The 14,689-nt window shown below is 39.9% G+C and overlaps 1 protein-coding gene across 1 annotated transcript in view; it reads right to left on the bottom strand.

Moving 5' to 3' along the window:
- LOC114051408 (C-X-C chemokine receptor type 1-like) overlaps positions 1–11,287 on the bottom strand; it is a 16,677-nt gene extending 5,390 nt beyond the window's left edge. The window contains exon 1 of the mRNA XM_027873753.1: positions 11,259–11,287. The gene's annotated coding sequence lies outside the window, so the exon portion shown is untranslated. The remainder of the gene's footprint in view (positions 1–11,258) is intronic.
- Positions 11,288–14,689: the final 3,402 nt, after the last annotated feature.

The raw sequence follows: 14,689 nt of genomic DNA, 5'->3' as shown, positions 1-14,689 counted from the left end.
AGAAGAAGAAGAAGAAGAAGAAGAAGAAGAAGAAGAAGAAGAAGAAGGAGAAGAAGAAGAAAGAAGAAGAAAGAAAGAAGGAAGAAAGAAAGAAAGAAGAAGAAGAAGAAGAAGAAGAAGAAGAAACATCCTTCCCTGGACACTATTCCCTTCTATGTTTTAATTCCCCATGATAGAACTCAAGCTTTTTAAGGGTGGGAACTGACATTTCTATTTACATACTTAATACTCAGCACCATATCTGACATGTAGTAAACACATATTAAATGCTTTTCATTCACTCTATACCTGTATGCATGATTTGTTTTTAAACCTAAGTATAGTGCTTTGCATTTATCTCTAGCAAACTTCATCTTATTAGATTAGGTACATAATTCTAGCCTGAGATTTTTGGAGACTGATTCTGTTCTACAATGTACCAGCTATCACTCCCAGGGTTAAGTTATCTGAAGAATTGATGGGCTTTCATCTTAGTATTCATTTTTTTAAATGGAATAAATAAATGAAATTGACCAAAATAGGATTGAAGATAAAAATTTAGGATGTTCTACTAGAACCTAAAGGTTGAAATTATTCTATTAATCTAAGTATATTGTATTTTTAGCATTCTCCTTCTTCTTTATGTCTAGTAGTACTAAAAAAAAAAAAAGAAAGAAAGAAATGAGAATAGTCCAGTCTATGCTAATCTTGATAAGCTCACATTGACTCTTAGCGATCACCACTTCCTTTCCTAAGCATTTACAAGTCATCTTATACATTCTGGAAATTTGACTTCTGGTTCAAATAATTTATCTTCTTCCTTTTTTTATAAATCAGGGGACTGTGATCCTTCACTATCTGTCCATTATTTTTTCAGAGACCACCAGCTGCAGCTCAGCCATCACATGCACATATTATTTCAGGACCACAGGATGTCATTTTCCCAACCTTGAAGCCAGTTCTATCTTTTCTTTTATCTTGGGTTTCAACTCCCTCCCTCCACCATTTTTGTTTTTTTCCACCCAGGCTGAAGAACACTCTGCTTTGCAGAGAAAACAGTAGCAAAAGGAAAGTTGAGAAGGACCATAGCTCAGAGGATCCATCGGCTTATTGATTTAGAGTTGGAAGGGGCCTTAATGGCTGACTAGTCCATTTCACAGAAAAAAAAAACCCTATATCAAGACAAAGTGTTGAGTCTGGGGTTTCAAATCCAAAGCACTTTCTAATGCACTGAACTCTTCTTTCTGACCTTTGACCATTACAATCAATTCATCAACCATAAACAGGGGTCCTTTCTGATAGTTTATAGCCACTAACAAAGTTAATTGTTCATCCCTTTGAGGAGAATTGCTCATCTGAACCTTATTCTGAACAATGAGAATTGGTTGCAGAAGCAAAAATGGCAGGCACCTTGGGAGGATGTAACTACTTCTTTTAAAGTTAAAGAAATATAAGGATAGGAAAGTTGGGAATTATCTGACATGTATCCTAGATTTGGGGAAACCAGATTTCAAAGGGCTTACAGAAAATATAGGTAAGGTTCTACAAGAGGGCACAGTGGATAGAACACAAGTCCTGGAGCCAAGAAGACTGGAGTTCAAATTCAGCCTGAGACACCATGTGACCCTGATCAAGTCACTGTCTGCCTCAGTTTCTTCATATGTAAAGTAAGGATAATAATAGTATCTATCTCCAAGGGTTGTGAAGAGAAAATGAGATAATTTGTGTAAAGCTCTTTGCAAACCTTAAAAAAAAAGTTCTATATAAATGCTAGCTATTATTATTATTTGTATTTGTAATGCTGTTGTTCATCATATTTATCTCCACTGCTTTTGAACTTAGTGTTCCTAGTATCCTGCATAGTCACCATTTACCCGCTTTCTTCTATGCCCTGCCATCTTTTACAGATTTTTTAAAAATTTAAGTTGGTCAAAGAGTCATCACAGTTTTTAACAAGAACAGGTCATGCCTGACTAACTTCATTTCCTCATTTTTTTTTCATAGTTACTAGGCTGGTAGATAAGGTGAATTCTACAGCCAATTAAGTCTCATATGCTATTCTTGTGGAAAAGATGGAGAGATACCATGTTAATATAATGACTAAGCTGAGCCTTGAAGAAAAGTTGAGAAAACGTTCTTCCCTCCCTTCATTTGCAGAGATGGGATACTAAGCTTGTGTATCCTTAAGTATCAGAGTTAATTTACTTAACTTAATTGTCAAAAGGGGTAGTAGCCCTGTTGGCCACACACGGCCCTTCCCCAGCCCAGCCATGGAGGATCTCCTGCCTGGCAGCCAGAGCTTTAGGAAGGCTATTTCAGGATTGTGCTTTTCAAACTGATAATCAGGATGCCTGAAGGGTCTTGAGTAAATTCCAAGAACCATGACCTCTTAACCTCCTTTACTATTGTTATTGTTCAGTTCACTCTTCATGACCCCATTTGGGGTTTTCTTGGCAAAGACACTGGGGTGGTATGCCATTTCCTTCGCCAGCTCGTTTTCTGGATGAAGAAATTGAAGCAAACAGGATTAAGCAACTTGACCAGGGTCACACAGTTAGTAAATGTCTGAGACCAGATTTGAACTCAGGAAGATGAGTTTTCCTGATTCGTGACCCAGCTCTCTATCCACCGCACTACCTAGCTGCAACCTGCCTAACGCATACGATAAAATGTGGCCAATGTATTGACTGGTTTTCCTGAACCAGTTTTTTTTCCCCTTTTATTCTTTTAAAATCTTTGCTGCAACAAAAGGCATTCACCTTCACAAGGAAGAGATATATTCAGAAGTGAACATGATAGAAAAACTCAAAGACAGTACAAGAAGGTAGATTCAGAACTGGTGAATTGGTCAGAAAGATGAAGTGGATATAGCTCTGGAGTCAGAGACCTGGGCTCAAATCCCAGCTCTGCCCCTTTGCTAAATGTGTGGACTTGGGCAGTCACTTAATCTCTCTGGGCCTCAGTTTCTTTATCTGTAAAATGAGAGGGTTGGACTAGGTGATCTCCAAGGTCCCTTCTAGCTCTAAATCAATGATGTTAAGAGTAATGATGAATGATCTGAAGTCAGCTTTAAAAACTATATCCAGTGGAGGATCCTAGGAGTCTTTATCTGACCTTGTAGTATTTAAAATTTTCTAATTAAAAAATTAATTAGGTAAGTGTTTATGAATGGAGATAGGTATCTGACTGAGACAGGCTAAGCCATCTCACTCCTCTGTTGCTATACCTAAGAAAATAAGAGAGGTGGGAGGTGGCCTAAAGGCTGGAAGAATGAAACCAGTGGCTGACTCATTTTAAGTCATCATGAGGGTGGTTGGACGCCATGTCAACTCTCCATGTAGGATGCCCCAGTCTCCATTAACCGGTCCTCTCAGCTCCCTCCTGCCCACCACCCTCCTCATCTTGGGCAACTGAGAGTCGGTCAGACAATTGCCCCTTTCCTCTTCCTTTCCTCTCTTTCCTTATCTGAGAGGTAAGGCCTTCTCATAGGGCAGCATGCCCTGTCAAGGTTCATCATGGTTCGAGGAGCACAAGAGGAATGTTAAGGCAGATGCCCCTAAAAGACATCCTGGTGAAGGTCCAGGATGAATCTGGAAACTCTGTGACCTAGCCTGGCTTCCATCTGCTCTACATTTATTTTTAAAGCCTAAATTGGTTGATGAGTTCCCTGTGCCTCCATATTGATTCTCCAGACAAATCCCATTTTCCCTCCTCATTGGCATTTTTCCCTTTCTCTTGTCTTCATTCCTGAGCATCTCCCATCCCTCCTGGCCTCTCAAGCATTTAAGTCCATGGGAGCTTATCTAGTTCGGGGAGGACTAGCACCTCTAGTGTAAGGGCTTGCCGAGCCCTTTTCAGGGATGTTCATCCACCTTTGGTGTCCACCTATTCCCCAACCCTTACCAATGGCTTCAAGAAGCTGTAGAATTACAGCGGCCAAATCTAATAAACTACCTCGCACAGACTGGATAAACCAGGTTGAGGCAACTGACAGCCCTCAAACCCATTGGTGAGTTAGGGGGATGTCTATCCCAAGGATGTGAAGACTTTCCCCGGCAGAATGGATGGATAAGAACAATTTGTTCTAATAATCGTGAAGGCAGCTGAAGCAGGTGCTTTGGAGCACTTCAAACTGGGTCAGGCATCAAAGACACCAAGGTCATCCAATGCATCCTGGGCCATCGCCAGTCATCTTGATTTTTGTCTTGCCACTGGACTTCTATAATTTTGGAAGAGAGAGTGAGGCTGACAACTTTGTGCAACGCTGCCTCACTTAAATTCAATTCACTCGCAAGATATCACCCCACAATGTCACCGGTCCTCTTTGAAAACCAAGGACAAAAAACAACAATTTAAAAATTTTAATAGTGACTTAGATAAAGGCATAGATATTGTGCTTATGAAGTTTGCAGATGAGACAAAACTAGAAGAAGTAACTAATATATTAGATGATAGAATCAGGATCAAAAAAGTTCTTGACTGCCTAGAACACTGATGAAATTTAGGGCAAACCAAATAAGATGAAATTTAGTAAGGTAAATGTAAAATTTTACAGTTAAACTCAAAAAATCACAAGTAGCAAGTTATAGAAGAGTTTGTCCAAAAAAGATGGGTGGATGGCAAGGTATACGTGAGTCAACAGTGTGATATAGCAGCCAAAAAAGCTAATGTGATACTGAGCTGCCATGAGGACAGGTATAGCATCCAAGAATAAGGTGGAGACAGTTCTTCTGCAGTATGGTATTCAGTTCTAAGCACTCCATTTTGGAAAGACACTGATAAACTAGAGAGTATTCTAAGGAGGACAACCAAGATGGTGGAATGCCCAAGTTCATGCCAAATGAAGATCATGTGAAAGAAGCAGGGATGTTTAGTCTGGAGAGGAGACAATTCAGGGGGAACATGATAGCTGTCTTCATGAAGGACTGTCACATGAAACAAGGATTAGATTTATTCTGTTTGGACTCCGAGGGTAAAACTGGAAATAATAATAAGTGAACGTTGCAGAAAGGCAAATTCAGGCAATTTGCCTGAATTTATATTCATATAAGAATATATAAGAAATATATATCTTTAAGAAAATATATATATTTATATTTCCTCAATTACTGTCTGGGGAAATCTCCAAATATAGCTTCTGTCTTATTTCACCATTTAAAGTATTATCTCTATCGCATCTTTTCTAAACCCAAAAAGAAAACACACTCATACTAAAGTTTAGGTATATTTACTGCAAGAAGTCATATCTATAAGAAAAAACTGAATTATTCCAAACTAGAATAGGTTGTTAACAAGTCAAGTCAACAAGCATTTGTTAAATTCCTACTGTGTGCCAGGCACTGTGCTGAGCCATAGAAATAGTTCCCAGAAGTTGTGGGTTCCTCCTCATCTGAACTCTTTGAATGAAGGCTGTATGACCACTTGTCAAGTATAATGCAAAGGGATTATTATTCTCATACAAGTTAGATTACACGGCCTCTAAGTTATTTTCCAACTCTGAGATTCTGTGATTCCTAGTTCTTGGTCTATCCACATTAGTCTCTTTACTGCCTTCCCCTTTTTCTTCCTCATCAGAATCATTTGTGTGCAGCAAGTTCACCCAAGAATGGACGGGGAAGCTGGGTAAGCTCCTTCTCTTTCTTGGGTCTCCAAGACAATATGTAAATTGCCTAAGCAAAGTGAATATAGTAGAGCTGCTTAAAGATGCCCCAGGAGGAACCACTGCTTCCTCTACTATCTTTTCCACTGTCCTAAATCCTCGTTGTCTCAATAATGAGGCTTTTGTTCTGACATTGTTTGTGTCTCCTTGACAAGGCGTGAACTGACTAGTCCATACATTTCAGCTATTCCTTGAATTGGGTCTTTAAAAGGAGCTACCCAGGAACTCCAGGATCTGAAAAGCTGGGGAGAGAAAAATGCGGAGGAACTTTACATAGACATAAACTCAGCTCTCCAAGGTGAAGCTTATGCATCCACATGCCCCCCCCCACCCCAAGGAAAACTTGTGCACTGGGAACTCAGTGCCAAATGAAGATAAGAGGGGAGAGAAGGTCTTGGACCAAATAAAAGACCTCCTGAAATATGCAGGAGTCAAAGTCAAACAGCAGTATGAAACAAAACCACACCCTTCTCTGGGACTATGAATTATGGGAAATGCGCAGATCTAGGAATAAGAAGGTCAATTCTCTAATGATTCTCACCACAATATCAGAGGACCAATGTTAAAACATTCTACCTGCCTCCTGACACGAAGGTAGTTGACCCAGGATACAGAATGAGACATGTAATTTTTGGACATGATCAATGTGGGAATTTGTTTTACTTGATTATCCATATTTACTACAAGAGTTTTGTTTTTCTGTGTTTTCCCCCCATTGGGGTGGGGGAGAGATAAAATAGATTTTTTTAATTGGAGAAAATTTAATTAACTTCAATCAATCAATAAACATTTATTAAGTACCTACAATGTTCCAGAAACTGAGGATACAAGGAACTTACAATCTAATGTGTAGGGGGGAAGGGGGGGAGAAGGGAACAGTATCCAACAAATATATACAAAGCAAGCTATATATGAGATAAATAGGAAATAAGTAGCAGAGGAAAGGTACTAGAATCAAGAGGGGCCCGGAAAGTCTTCTAGTAAAAGATGTCCTATATTCAATGTTTTATGAGTCTAGGGGCTTACAAGGAACCTGACTGTATAACATGAACCAGATTCAAATATTGCCAGAGGAAGTTCTAAGCTGGGCTGGGTAACAAGAACCAAAGAGGTTCATTACTAAGAAACCTCCAAGATTAAATTTAGTCAGTGTGAGCTTAGAGCTTATGTGTCCTGTGTTCTTGAGAATATCCCATTCTCCAGGAGTTGACCCTTCCTATAGAAATGTAATTCAGAGAATCCTATTTTTTCTCTAAATTTTTAGGAATTTGGTGTCCCCAAATTTAGACTTCCCTGTCCTTACTTATCCTTAACTCTAAAGTGGCAGAGTCATGTCCTCTCAAGGTTACTATCATTTTCAAATCCGTATCAGTTCTGACTTATTCTTCAGAATCAAGTCCAGAATATCAGTTCCCCTCACTACTTCCTCTGCTTTTTGAAGAATGAAATTATTAAGACAAGTCAAAAATATATCAGCTGTTCTGTTTTTAACAGAAAGATCAAGGAGCGATATCCAGATAATTGAAATTACCTATCACCACTATATCATGCCTCCTTGTGAGATTTATTATCTATTCTGAAATTCATTATCCATTTTCTCCTTCTTTCCAAGTGGCCTGTAGCCTACCTCCACCACAGTATTACTTTTATTCCCCCCTCCCCGTATTGATCCTCCTCTAAATGTTCTCCACCATGCTTCCCCTCTCAGGTTCACAGATTTCTTCAAAGAATGTAAATGCTATTCTACCACGCCTTTTATCTACTCCATTCTTTTCAAATATGATACTTATATTTGACCTCAGGTCTTTTTTACTCCAAATCCAGGGTAATTTCTACTCTATCACTTGCTTAGTTTCTGATTCAGAAGGAAGAATCGCTATTCCTATCCATCTCAAAGTCCAGAGGATTGAGGCCAAAACCACCCAGAATGCTAGGGAGAAATTGAAACATCTCTGAGTATAGTCAAAGAAGAAATAGGGCCAGAATGCCTGAAGGGGTTTTTTGTTGGAATCCAGAGATTTCCTGGGTCATTTGGTGGGTAATAGAAGGTAATCAGTTGTATCTACAAGAGTTGAAGTAGAGTGCTACTCATGGTGTGTTGTGCGATAGTCCCTTTTTTCCCTATCTATGAGTGTGATATTGAAAAGAGGAATAAGCAACAGTTTCTGTTTGCCGTTTGCCAAAAGCTTCTAGAGTTCATTATTAGGAAGGAGGAAGTGTGAATTTAGTCATTTGATGTGACAAGTGGGACTAGACAGAATTATAGCTGATTTTTTTTTTTACCAGACCAGGGAGCAGTGTGGGAAAGTCTCGATACTATACCCTATTATCTTTTGACTTCTTGCAGTAAATATACCTAAACTTTAGTATGAGTGTGTTTTTCTTTTGAGTTTAGAAAAGCTGGGATAGAGGTAATATTTTAAATGGTGAAATCAGACACAAGACTTATTTGGAGATTTCCCCAGAGAATAATTGAGGAAAGCATGAGCCGAATTTGTCAAAAATTTATGAAATATTATGTGAAAATGATTCTTTTACCTTTTAAAACTCTAGACTAAACCTAGAGGAACATGAATCAAAATGGGAGGGGGGGCAAATGCTCACAACAGTTCAGATAACTTCCTATCTTGCCCAATAAGGAGGGTAAATTCTCTATTCCTACTTTATTCTCTGTTCTACTGTTATTCTCTGTAAATTCTCTGTTTCATCTTTAGTGATGGGATTAAATCTCTTATCTCATGAATATCCAGCCTCATCTATATATGTGATAAACACAGTACAAGAAGATAAGAAAGGAGAAAGGTATTTAGTAAAGGGATGCAATAGATTTCTCCATGCAGGGTCTAGCCACTGGAGTTTGGGATAACTGAGCTCAGAAAACTCAGCATCTCCAGCCAGGAACTGGACGTCAAGAAAGCTTAGAAATTAATTAAGGAGTAGGCCACAGAACCAAGGGTGAGGGAATGGATACCCCAAGACATATATGATCTATAAATCCCATGGCAAAGGACCAGTCTTTTATAGAGCCAAGCCTCAGAGCCAGGCAGAATGGTACAGCTGTGATTTGGGGAGAAGCAGAGCGTCCACTCTTCTGTCTTCAAGCTAAGTGAATAGTCTACTAACTGTCACACCAGCACAATCACTACTAACCTGGCCCTTTTCCCTTGCCAGTTTCCATCCCTCTATGCTTCAAGTTGCTGTTTGATTTTTTTGCTATTTGATTTTCAGGTAATGCTTCCCTCTGCTGGAAATGTCTTTTAATTACAGCCCCGGGGCACAAGGAAGTGACTCTTTGAATGAATAGATGAATGAATAGGCATTTATTAAATATTTACTATGTGCCAGGCACAAGAAAAGTGGTCCCTGCCCACAAAGAAGTTATATTCTATGATAAGGCAATTGATTGACTTGTCCTTTCCAGGAATAGTAATGTTGATTTGATTACCGCTGCTAGAGGTAAAGGTAGAAGGTGGGAGGTTGGGGTAGGAGATTTCTTTTTTTTTTACTCTGTTTATTTATTTATTTCTATTTTTTTGGTTAGGCAATGGGGTTAAGTGACTTGCCCAGAGTCACACAGCTAGTAAGTGTTCTGTGTCTGAGGTCGGATTTGAGCTCAGGTCTTCCTGAATCCAGGGCCAGTGCTCTATCCACTGCACTACCTAGCTGCCCCTGGGAGATTTCTGAGAGCATAAAAACAGTCTGACTGTGAGCTAAAGATAGAGGACACTCACCAATCAGAATCTTAGGTGTCCCCAATCTTTCTCTAGTCTGGGACATTCACTGGGCCCAATCTATGAACCATGAAGGAAACTTAAAATTTGCAATGTAGTACAATGCAATCTTACTGCTGAACTGAGTAAACCTTTCCTCCAGTTTCATTTTCCAAGGGCCAGAGATAGGGGAAACTGAGATGCCAGAAAGGCAAGTAACTAGTGAGTCACTTTGTACATAAGTGATGAAACAAAAATAAAAATTCCCACAGGATCAGGAGTTTTCCTTCTGTTCCTTATCTTCTCCTTTATCCATGGTGCCTCTTACAACTCACTTGAATTCAGCAAACATTTACTAATTCAACAACTACTCATTAATCTCTTCCTAATAGTGGAGGCAGTACCTGTTCTGTTCTGTCTTTTGAGAAAACAATGCCTCAGCCTTCCATGTCCACTAAGCACCAGATACCAGACCTCTACAGGATGTGCAGAATATCTCCGGGATGTAGATCATCCCCTATCATATTGGCATGAGGCAAAAGAACTGGGGCCAATATGAATTCACTCAAGCCCCTAAGGACTCTGATTACCACACATTTGTGAGTCAGGCACAAAACATAATTTCCCTCCTGCCTCCACCCATAGAAAACAAGCCAACACAACCATCTCAAAACAAACACTGCTGTCCATCCATCATCAAAGGAACCTGAAAGGTAAGGGTCTCAGTCAACTGGTAATTCCCCCATTCTTTGGCCAATATAAGATTCAGAGTCACTATCTGCCAAGTCAAAAACCTCTTTCCCCACTCTCTGCACCCTCAACCCTATCAAGCTCAGCTCTAGCCTTCTCTGCCTTCTTGCACTGTGACCCCTGGAATCAACCATTCTGTTGTTAACAATCTCCTGATTACCATAGATCTCTTCTTCTTATAATCCCTCCACAGAAACCTGTCTTCCTCTTCCTCTTCCAGTACCAGATGTACCTTCTTTCATGCCTCCCAACTCACTGAGCCAGGAAGAGTAAGCATACTCATTGGTTCTCACTGGTACTTCTAGACTCCCCCTCTGCCACCATCACTCCTCCTTTACAGATTGTTTTAACTATTTCACCCTCTCCTTTTCATCATTGGCTATACTCTCTAGGCCTCTGGGTCACCCTCCTTTCTCAAGGAAGTCTACATCTGCCTTAATCTTCCTTTCACTCCAATATGGAGCTTTTATAAACTCAGAGGATGCTTATCCCAATTCCCACTAATGAGTAAGATCCCCAGAGCTTGGGTATTATGTCTCCTCAGGGCTTCTAGGGGTAGCACTGAGGAGTTCAAGGTGATTCTCTAATGCCAATCAGCTTGAGCCTTTACCAATGTGTTATCCCCAATATTATCAATTAAGAATCATTTCAGTCAGCCAGACTTAAGCAACTTAAAAAAAAAAAGGATATTTACTGAAGTGGTATAGTAAGAACAGGAAATGCAAAAACTCCCCCTCCCCCCAAAAAAAATTCCATGGCACTCTCCCAAAAGTAACAGAATCCAGCAATCAGTCCAAAAACTTTTATGAAGCATGTGTTATGTGCCAGACACAAAAAGAGGTCAAACAACAGTCCCTGACCTCAAGGAACTCACAGTCTAATGGGTGATACAACAATCAAACAAATATATACAAAGCAAGCTAAGCTATACTCAGGATAAATAGGAGATAATTAACAGAGGGAAGGCACCTAGAATTAAGAAGGGTTGGGAAAGGCTTCTTGTAGAGGGCAGGATTTTAATTGGGACTTAAAAGTAAGCCAGGGACTTCAGGAGGTGGAGATGAGGAGAAAGAGGATTCCAGGCATGGGGATGGGATGTTTTAAGGAACAGAAATGTGGGTCTGAAGTCAGAGAGTGCAAATGGCGAAGGGGTAACTCACAGTTTCTGATTGCTAGAAGCCCTTTTTCTCACATCCATGGGGTTCTCAAGAAGTTCCCCGTAAGAAAAGGGTAGTTTCTTTACTAGCTTCCTCATAGAGCTGTGAACCTATGTTCATGGCTTTCCACAGTTCCCAATTAGTACGCTAAGTGGGAATTGGGACAAGCATCCTCTGAGTTTATAAAACTTCCATATTGGAGTGCAATTAGTATTGGCTGATCTAGATACACTACCAGGTTACTGATGGGAAGATGGAAAGTCCAATATCCTCTTCACTCTCTGAAGGTTGAACAGTGGTCCTCCAGCCAAATGGGATGAGGGGAAGGAGACCTAAGCCAGGGCCAAAGCTAAGACCTCTCTTTCCTCCCCTATCCACCAAGCAGATCATCCTCTTGGGTTTTACTTGAATACCCAGTTCATTGGAATCTCTCAAATGATTACCTTCTTAACTCACTTGTTATTTTAAAGATGACCCCTGAGTATCACCAAGTTTCCTCAGTCTATCTGTTTTACTAGTTACGTGCAAGATCATTCCAGTTTTAAGAACCTTTTGTACTTAATTCAAAGACTATGGTTACGATTGATTGCTTGGGCGTCTTATCACTTGAAAGCCATGACTTAGTGGAATAAAACAATCAGTCTCACCTTTACAAATATTTTACTTCTGGGACGGAGTCAAGATGGTGGAGTAAAAGCAGTGATTTATTTGAGCTCTCCCCCAAACCCCTCCAAATATCTGTAAAAAAAATGGCTCTAAACAAATATTTTACTTCTATTCAAATAATGTTTAAAAGATAAAGATTTACAAGTATCATTGTAAAATGATTCATTTCAGCATTCTCTGATATACATTACTGATAATAGCAAAACATGAGTTTAAATTCGGTGCATATATACATATAAACAATATCTATATGTCATTTTAAAATGAGAAAAATAAAATAATTCACATACTTTAAAGCCCTCTTAAACACTCTAGCTTCCCAAATCAACCTTCTCTCCTCTTCAACTATATCTACATAGAACTACAACTACAAGGGGAAATTTGGGGAATGTAAAAGCAAAAGGTATTAATAAAAATGTAATTTTAAAAAGAAAGAAAATCAATCCAACCCCTCAGGGTGCTCTAGAACCTGGGGGAAGAAGTAGCTCTCTAGGCTCAGGGAGCCCAGACTGCTAGTGTGAGTAGGGGTTGAGAGAATGAGCCTGGAGTGTGTGTTGCAATAGGAAGGACAAGATGATTCATTATAAGAAAAATAATCAATATAAAATTAACTATATATATAAAACATATAAATACACAGACATGCATGACACAATATTAGTAGATAAAGAAAAGTCCTTTAATCAACAAACTGTTATGTGTGCAGACACTGCTAGAGACTGGTGTGGGGGGAGAAGGTTACAAAGACATAAGCACAACAGTCCCTACCCTTAAGAAGCTTCCTTTCTTTTTTTCCTTTTTTAGGAGCAGCTAGACATCACAATGGAGAGAGCACCAGCCCTGAAAGTCAGAAGGACCTGAGTTCAAATCTGATCTCAGACCAAAACACTTGATACTTACTAGCTGTGTGACCCTGGGCAAGTCACTTAACCTCAATTGCCTAAAAAAAAAAATTTTTTTTCATTAAAAAAAAAAAGCAGCTTCCATTTTCATGGGGAGATACCTGTGACTAAGGGTGCACCTCAGGTGTTCTTGTTGTACATCTGAGGACCATGATCAGTTACGGGGAGCCTGACCTCAAAAGAGTAGGGATCCAGCTTTTCTCTCATCTCTGACTCACCTTGAATTACTCCAAGAAAACCTCCTTAAACAAAGATTGGGCTTGGCCCATGCCTAGGTTCTCCACAAAAGGGATTAACAAGACTCCTTTCTGAGATAGTTACTCGATGTACAAAGTAGAAAATATCAGCTATAGGGCAGTTATTTCTCTCTCTCTCTCTCTCTTTCTCTCTCTCTCTCTCTCTCTCTCTCTCCCTCTCTCTCTCTCTCTCACCACAAAAGAAACACTTAAAACACAAAAGACTCAAAAGTGTGCATTGATAGTTAAAACAAAAATCTATGGTCCAACACTCCTATTAAGGTCTTCCAGGAGGTTGATATTTAAAACATGAAACACTTTTGCAACTCTGAATAAGTATTTCACTCAGATCTACATTGCATTCACCGATTCACTCCAGGTTCACATCTTCTTTTCAGCCTGACACGCATGACTCATCCCTCTGTTGGGGATCATCTCCTCCAACAAAGGTATATATACTTCAGGAAGCATATCCTTCTGGATAACCAGGGCCTAGATCCATCAGTGATTTCAGACCTCTTAAACCCACAAGATAGCTGCCAAAGATGGGAACATCCAACTCTCAGAATCGCTGCTTGGGTACCTGGGATCAGGAAGAGAAACAAAGCAGAAGAAGCAGCCATGTTTGTGCGGCCTCTATAGCTGCTGCTGGAGAGGGAGGAGACACATACACACACACAAGGTGTCAGAGTCTCAGTCCACACATTCCCCAAGAAAGGAAGAGAGACAGAGATGGAGACTCAGAGAAAGAAAGAAGAGAAAGGCAAAAAGAAGACCAGAAAGTAGTCTGCTGCTTCCCTTTTAAAGGTCAGCACAAAAGGGTAATACCTCCCAGGAGCCCATTATTATTGGGTTTGCCCAAGTCATAGACTTAATCAGATGTCTTGAGGCTTCTCAACAAGGTGCCAATTGGCATGTCCATACCTACTATAGGGAGAGTCAATCAAAAGTTTAGAAACAAAAGCTCAATCCCAATAAACTCATCAAGTTGATCAGGGAGCTGCCAAGACCAATCCTTACATTTGTAAAGTGGGAATGATAATAATAATACCTGTACTACCTACTACCTTTGCTGTTGTGACAAAAGTGTCTTGTAAATATTAAAGCAGTATGTAAATATGAGCTATTATTATTCCTAAGGGAGGAGTACTGACTGAATAGCCTGGGGAAAGAGTAGGAAGTCAATCGCTGATGACTGGATACTTTGGCCCAGACAATTTAAGTATTCCTGAAGTCTCTGGCTCTGCCGGGCACATTGCCTGACACATAGTAGACATTCAATTATTGCCTGGTGGTGTATTGCCATTTAAGCTCTCTAGATCTCTAGGCTTCTGTTTCCTCCTCTGTAAAATGAGAATGAGGGGCAGCTAGGTGGTGCAGTGGATAGAGCATTGGCCCTGACATCAGGAGGACCTGAGTTCAAATCTGGCCTCAGACCAAACACTTGACACTTACTAGCTGTGTGACCCTGGGCAAGTCACTTAACCCCAATTGCCTTAAAAAAACAAATAAATAAAATGAGGATGGATTGGATACTTTGGCCCCAGAAATTATCTATGTAAGCTAAAGTCTCCATCAGTCATTCTCTGTAAGCTCTAGGAGTTTCACTACCTCAGGTGTAGAACTTTAT

Source organism: Vombatus ursinus, unplaced genomic scaffold (genome assembly GCF_900497805.2).
Source record: "Vombatus ursinus unplaced genomic scaffold, bare-nosed wombat genome assembly UNPS02014802.1, whole genome shotgun sequence".
In the NCBI taxonomy this organism is placed as follows: Eukaryota; Metazoa; Chordata; class Mammalia; order Diprotodontia; family Vombatidae; genus Vombatus; species Vombatus ursinus.
The sequence above is the reverse complement of the archived record's forward strand: the minus strand, read 5'-3'. Positions and strand labels throughout refer to the sequence as shown.